Raw genomic sequence first — 8384 nt, forward strand, 5'->3', positions numbered from 1 at the left:
GTTTCGAGATGGAACAAAGCAGGGAGACCGTTTCTTTAGAAAAAAAAACTCATATTTTTCAAGTAGAATTTGAACTGAACTGAACTGAACGCTCCACTACAGGATGTAATAAGCATCAAAAGTACGTTCAGTCTGTTCACTGGACACTAATACGATCGTACGATCTCAGTGGTTCCTACTGAGCGCGATCATGCATGCGATCCTTTTTGCCTCGATGTTAAGTGGAATCAATCCACTGTGACAGACTGGTTTGACATCTTTTCGTTCGTACAGTATAGCATGGGTGGAGTTTGGATAGACGCCGTTGGTCTCACATACGGTTCATGACAGGCTGGCTGGAGTGCCTGGCCCTTGTTTAGTTTCCCAAACTCTCAACTTTGACACTATGTAAAAAGAAGATTTTCTATCACATCAAATTTGTGATACATGTATGGAGTACTAAATGTAGATGAAATCAAAAACTAATTGCACAGTTTGGTTGAACTTTGCGAGACGAATCTTTTGAATCTAATTAGTCAACGTTTGAACAATAATTCATAAATACAAACGAAATTGCTACAGTATTTACCGTCACATCAAACACTGTACAAATACAGATTTGGGCCGAAGCTAAACGCGGCCTGGTCTTCCTAGCATACGTACAGCAATCAGTGAGGAGGGCTCCCATGTATCCCGTTCTATCAACATCCAATTAAATGCGATGCTTCTTACGTCTTTCCTTTCCTTTTTATTTTATTCTTCTATTACATTAAATTTTCTATTTAGATTTCTCCTTTCAGCTTATCCGGATTCATTAATCTTTATTAATGATCATTTCCTATGAAATAGGCTCCTTCATGCCTGGTCTTCTGTGGGAAGTTTGAAGAAATAGCGAATGGGATAAAAATAAATTGATAAAGCAGGCCTACAAAAAAATTCTGACACTTAAACTTTATGATACTCTAGAAAGATTGGATAGCAAAGGTTTCTGTTTTTTATCTCCTTCCTATGAATGGGATAGAGCCATAATAATTTATAAGCACTAGAAAGTTTGACTCTAGTTCGATTTAGAATAGCGAAATATGATACGACTTTATTTGCCTGCACAGATACAATACAACGGTCGACGCAGCATTAGTGGCTCTGTATTCCAGCTTCAGTAGTAGGCAGGCCTCATGAAAAAAAAAATCACTTAATAATACAACATCATTCAGCGATGAGCACACGAATGCATGCGTGCACCGGCAAACAGGCACACGTGGATCGACGCCGACATGGCGAATCCGCTGTCGATCAACGGTACGATCGACAACGCCTATCCAGCAGTCCAGCGGCCCCTCCATCTTCTCCCTTCTTGCTCCATCCTCCTCTATCCTTCCTGCATTTCGTCAGGCTTATTATTAGCAAGGTGGGCTGATTATATTGCATTAGGGGCTAGGGAGTGATCATGGTTGTTGAGAGGGGCACGCAGGCCATGCATCTTATTAAACTCTCCCACCTGATAGAGGTTAGGGCATCCCAACAGCTAGCTATTTGGCTACCTATTTTGACGTGGCCAGGAAAAATGTAGGAGAGAGAGTAGTAGCGACGAATAAATAGTTAATCTATTTCATGTACTTTAAAAATATAAGAGAGAAACATGTGGGTCTAATAGTAAATAAAAAAATAAGAATGTATAAAATAATATTTGCTTTTGTCTCTCACCTCCATATAAGCTAGCCACGTAGCTAGCACCATTACGGACGCCCTTAGAGGAGGTTGGCGCAGCACATGGCGTTGGCGCGTGGGCCTGCACTGACTGAACCAACACACACACATTCATCTGAACATGCATACAAAGTCGTCCTCAGACCAAGCTACTTTTGAGCTATCAACTAAGGTGGTGTTTGGTTGCCCCTCCTAAATTTTAGTCGATGTCCTATCGAATGTTTAGACACATGCATGAAGTATTAAATATAGGCTAATTACGAAACTAATTGCATAGTTTGCGACTAATTTGCGAGACGAATCTTTTAAGCCTAATTAGTCCATGATTTGACAATGTGGTGCTACAGTAAATATGTGCTAATGACGGATTAATTAGGCTTAAAAATTCGTCTCGTGGAGTACTGACAGATTATGTAATTTGCTTTTTTATTAGTATCCAAACACCACATGCATCATCCTCCTGACATACCTCCTAAATTTTAGTCACCGGATCCGAACACCACCTCATGTTCAGAAACGGGCTTAATTCGGTTCACTCGCTCACTCAAGGTGCAGTGGAGGTCCACTGTTAGTACTAAGCTAGTAATCATGGTGCAAGCATGGCAGGCATGATTTGACGGCGTGGTACGTACGGTCATGTGAACGATTCGGTCACCCATCCTTGTATACTGCATTTAAACGGGGTCCGTTTCCTTGCTCCTATTCGTTTGAACAAGTGTCTGATGAGCCTTGCCACCTGGACGGAATCATCAATTTAGCGGTGCATGCATGCATGCGTATCTGTAACAACTACGGAGTACCAATTAAGTACTAACTAGAGAGGGCCTAGCTTTGTTTGATTGTGGGGGCATGCAGGGCTTCATCTTTGATGTGATGATCATTAAGGGACTGCACGCTCGATCTCTTGTTGTTTACCATGGGAAACATCAGTATCATCTAGTCTAGTTACTGATTCTTTAAAGCCTGATGAAAATATCCATGGCCATGATGGTACTCTGAACTGAAGAAAACGGCAGAGGTGTTACAGCTCTAGTCTCTGGAATCGGAATTTCGTCCGTCTCTCAGTTTTTGGACATTTAACATCCAAGAGTTAACAGACTTTGCAACTCTCTTCTTTAGGGTCTATCTATGCAGCAATTGAGTAATATAAGGTCAATCATCATTTAATATTTTTTTTTGCCCTTATAGATATAAAAATAGAGGGCCCAAATCAAATATGTCTCTCCCTACCCTATCCTCTTCCCTTTTCTTCTTTCTTTGCCCACAGGCGCATCTGCTCCCGACCTCGACACTCGCCTCCGCCACCTCCACTTCCTTGTCTGGCTTTGGCGGTTCTTCCACCGCCAACTAGCACGACCCCACCCTAAATCAATTGGATGTGCCTTATCCTCGTCATCTTATTCATATCTGTTCGAGCTCCCCCGCTGCCATGGCCACCCGGCCACCTCTAACCACCGTTCAGGGACGAATCTAGGATAAATTATCGCCGGGGTCGGACTAGACTTAGAGTCATAACTATAGTCGACAATAATCTAACACCATGCATAAAAAATAATTTATTGTAAATAGTAAGCATTCATTCAAGGATAAATGTGAAGATAATATAATACAACAAAAGAAACTATTTACAAAAGTGGTTACCTCTTATAATTTCACCCTGCGAGTACGATCATCCATATTCTGTAAACGAACTATGATATCATCATTTGAAATTGCATCAAGAAATTCTTGCTCAACGAAGCAAATGACACAATCATTCATAAATCCATCACCGATTCGGTTTCAAAGGTCCGTCTTCGCATTTTTCACTACTCAGAAACACCTTTCCACCGACGTCGTCGCAATAGGATGAACTAGCACAAGTTTGAGGAGCCGATATACCAAAGGAAAAGAAAGATTTTTGTTTGTCATCAGTTTACCAAGCTCAGAAATAGTGGCCACTTGGGCAAATCTAGCATCAGTTCACACATTGTCAATGTAAATATTAAGCTCAATAATAAGATCATCTAGCTCCCTTGGATCAAAATCATCAGGATATACCTTAGCCAATTCCATTAAACTCTCAATTTTGAATGCATCAAAAGAATTCTTTGGACTAAAAGCAGCAGCGTTGGTAAGCAATTCAGAATTTACCTCCTTGAAACGGGCATTAAATTATGCAAGCTGTAAATCAAGCCTGCGATCATGGAACGACGACGAGAGCGCCGACGCGACGACGGGAGAAGAAGAATCGTCGAATGTTTCGGCTTTCTATGGGCTGCGGCTTCGGCAACTGAACCTACGTGACTTTTGGCCTTCTCTCTTGGGCTCTTAACTCTTGGGCTGCTATCCTTACTAGGCCACTGGGGTCATCTTTTTTTACCGGGGTCATGACAAGTGAAAAATTATACATATAATAGATTCGTACGAAACCATTGGGGTCATGCGACCCCGGTGACTCCACGTAAATTCGCCCCTGCCACCGTCACACTAACTCTGTGGAGATCGTCGGGCTATCTCCATCGTGCCCTGCCCTTGTCTCGCCCAACCACCTTCCCCTACTACACAGCTGGCGAAGCCGCCGCCGCCTCTCGGACGATGTTGCCCCCACGCTCACCATCACCGCCAGGTTGGCCTTCTCCTCCCCAGCAATCCTTCGAAGCCCTTCTAAGCCCGCCAGATTCAGGTAAGCCCTTAACCCCCCCCCCCCCCCCCCAATCTTACCCATAACCTTGCCAAAGTTAGAGAAGAAGACTACGAGAGTAGGCCTTGAATCACTCAAGTGACATTTAGCTTTACTGCTTCTTTATATCATTATTAAAAATTGGCACAATCTCTTGCCAATTCGTTCATCGTTGTTCAAAAAAGAAGTCCATCCCCCTCTCAACTCTTGAAGTTTTATTTTAGAACAGTGAGGCTGACTAGCAGATCGTTGAGACCAATTTGACACCCGTTCTTCGTCGGAAAGACCTGCGAACACCTTCTGGAAAGACCCATTGGGGACAAGCATAATGGGGTGCTCTAGGATCGGTAAGGCCACCTAGAACACTAGCTAATCTTGTCAAGAGACGTGTTGGACAACAAAGGGGTTGGGAAAGGTTGAGGTATAAGAAAAGGTAAAAATGGTAATTAGATTATATTTTTATCGACTGTATAGATGGATCTCACAGTCGGTTGTGATCATCTCATATAAATAGAGTGAGTGGTTTTTATCTAGTAGAAAACCTATTCCACACGTAATCTATGAGTTTTCTATAAATTTCAAAGAGTTTCCAACTAGAAAAATCTTGATTTGGCCTGGTACGGCCAAAAGGCCTAAGCCGGTTTTTACTGGCCCAGGCGAGAGCTCCCTGTTGCCACCACAATACTGCCCAGACCAGCCTGGATAGTTTTTTTTTTTTTCTGGATGTTTACAGATTGGGTCAAATTTGATCATTTTCAAATATACATTTGATCTTATAGTTTATCTTCAACTCTACCAATCATTTGTTTTAGTGAACTCTACGGATCGTATTTTCGGTGTCAACACTCAACACGTTCACTTCGTGGATCCAAGCGGGTGCCTCTTTTTGTTACCAAATTTTCGAATGCGATGTCGGCCTGTCACTTCCGACGTGGGCCGTGCACGAATTGGACAAGCTAGTCTTTTGATACTGGGCCTTGTCCGATGTAGAGGCTCTTCTTTCGAATGGAATGATGCAAATAAGGGAAAGGAAATGGAATCCAAATGGAGGACCGAGCATGCTACGCTAGCCGGAAAACAAAAATTTCGACCTCATAAACTAGGATCTATTGCTAGTTATACATCACGGGATTACCACTAGACATGCAGATGTAGCGGAAGCGACTCGATGTAGTCGAACGTGTCGTAGTAGTGCCGTGCAGTTGCGAGGTCGTCCGTCCGTCCGTCCCCTTCGTGCGGTTCGTCCTTGTGCTCCAGATGCAGCACCTCCGAGGTATCCACACGTACAGGGAGGAAGCGTTGTGCCTCCGGACTGCTAGGTCCGCGAGGAGCAGCAGGCGCGGGCGTAGGATGGGTGGCGGCGACTGCCAAAAGACGTGTATTACTTAGCCCCGTTGCCCACCCTACATATTTATAGGCGTCCTTAATGAGCTCCCGAGTTGGAGGCCCATTAGTAACCCTAAGCCTTATCTAACTCAGATCCAATCTGAATTAGGCTTCCAGCCCCTTAAGCGTGTGACCCTGTGGGTTCACGCACACATAGACATGGCCCGAGTACTCCTACTCGGCCATTAGTTGATAGCGGCCTCTAGCAAAATATGTGAACCCCTATATGTACGCAAAGATCATATCAGACGAACTACCACAAAACTAGACGAACTACCACAAAACCACATACTTGTTATTCCCTTGCCTCACGATATTTGGTCCAACTCATAGGTTAACACTTAACCCAAGCACGGCCATGTATTTCTTGATCTAATCATTAGAGTGATCCAGTGATATCTCTCTCATATAGAGAGGAGCAAATTCCATCTTTATTGTCTATGTCTCATAGCATGTTTCCCGACAAATCCGAAAACCACTTTTTATAAATACCCTGTTACGGAGTAGCGTTTGATAGTCCCTGAGTAGGTCGTTTCACATCTTGAATACATACAACAATCTCAGGTCTAAGGACATAACGTACATGATATGAATAGAGATAATAACGACATCTCACGTTGGGTCAGTCCAGCCCCATGTCATACATGTGCCCACATTATTAGTTTGACATCTCCATATCTATGACTTATGAAACATAGTCATCAATATGTTATTAAGCACAAGAAAGGGAAAGAGAATATTATTGCTGATGCTTTGTCTAGGAGATATACCTTGCTGAATCAACTTGATTACAAAATCTTTGAATTAGAAACAATTAAGGACCAATACGTTAATGATGCTGATTTTAAAGATGTGTTGCTGCATTGTAAAGATGGGAAAGGTTGGAATAAATTCATCTTTAGTGATGGGTTTGTGTTTAGAGCTAACAAGCTATGCATTCTAGCTAGCTCCGTTCATTTGTTGTTGCTGCAGGAAGCGCATGGAGGTGGCTTGATGGGGCATTTTAGAGCTAAGAAAATGGAGGACATACTTGCTGGTCATTTCTTTTGGCCAAAGATGAGAAGAGATGTGGAGAGGTTTGTTGCTCGTTGCACGACATGTCAAAAGGCTAAGTCACGGTTAAATCCACATGGTTTATATTTGCCTCTACCTGTTCCTAGTGCTCCTTGGGAAGATATTTCTATGGATTTTGTGTTGGATTTGCCAAGGACTAGAAAGGGACGTGATAGGGTGTTTGTGGTTGTTGATAGATTTTCTAAGATGGCACATTTCATACCCTGTAACAAAATGGATGATATTACTCATATTGCTGATTTGTTCATTCGAGAAATTGTTCGTTTGCATGGTGTGCCCAACACAATTGTTTCTGATCGTAATGCTAAATTTCTTAGTCATTTTTGGAAGACTTTATGGGAAAAACTAGGAACTAAGCTTTTGTTTTCTACTACATATCATCCCTAAACCGATGGTCAAACTAAAGTTGTCAATAGAACTTTGTCTACTATGTTAAGGGTTGTTTTAAAGAAAAACATCAAGATGTGGGAAGATTGTTTGCCTCATATTGAATTTACTTATAATCGTTCGCTGCATTCTACTACAAAGATGTGCCCATTTCAGATTGTATATGGTTTCTTGCCTCGTGCTCCTATTGATTTGATGCCTTTGCCATCGTCTGAAAAACTAAATTTTGATGCTACTAAGCGTGCTAAATTGATGTTAAAACTGCATGAAACAACTAAAGAAAACATAGAGCGTATGAATGTTAAATATAAGTTTGCTGGTGATAAAGGTAGAAAGGAACTAATATTTGAACCTGGAGATTTAGTTTGGTTGCACTTGAGAAAGGATAGGTTTTCTGATTTCAGAAAGTCTAAATTGATGCCTAGGGCTAATGGACCATTTAAAGTGTTAGAGAAAATTAATGATAATGCATATAAACTCGATCTGCCTGTAGATTTTGGGGTTAGTCCCACATTTAACATTGCAGATTTGAAGCCATATTTAGGAGAAGAAGATGAGCTTGAGTCGAGGATGCCTCAAATGCAAGAAGGAGAGGATGATGAGGACATCAACACCAACGATACATCCACGCCGACACGAGTACCAGTTTCTGGTCCTATTACTCGCGCCCGTGCTCGTCAAATTAATCATCAAGTAGTTCACTCTTGAGTTCCTATCCATCATATTTAGACCATGGAGACGCGTGCACTCTTGTTTTGGTTAGGAACCAGGGAGAGGACCAAAAGGAACAAGGATTCGCGGAGGCTGAATTCGGACTCCAGGACAGCTCCAACTTGTGATGGTCACCACGGTCGCATACGGACTCGGATTGGGGCGTTCAAGTACTTCATGGAATCCTTATGAAGTCTATTTTCATATGGATCCAGAATCAAGTCCATATCTATTTTGAGGCGGCCACAATGATGGAATTACGACTGAGAGCTTGTCTGTCCAAAGGTGCTGCGTCACCTTAGTTTAGTCCAATGGGCCGTGTACCAAGTTGGGTCCATTAGGGATGCGTCCTAGGGTTGGAGAATGACCCCAACACCCTGGTGGTCATCCTTCCACCTTCATATACTCCTTAGCCATCACCAAGAATAGTTGGGTTTTGTTAAATATAGTTTAGCTCTCGCTACTTGCTTGTAAGCGC

The sequence above is a fragment of the Miscanthus floridulus genome, chromosome 6 (genome assembly GCF_019320115.1).
Source record: "Miscanthus floridulus cultivar M001 chromosome 6, ASM1932011v1, whole genome shotgun sequence".
Taxonomy (NCBI): Eukaryota; Viridiplantae; Streptophyta; class Magnoliopsida; order Poales; family Poaceae; genus Miscanthus; species Miscanthus floridulus.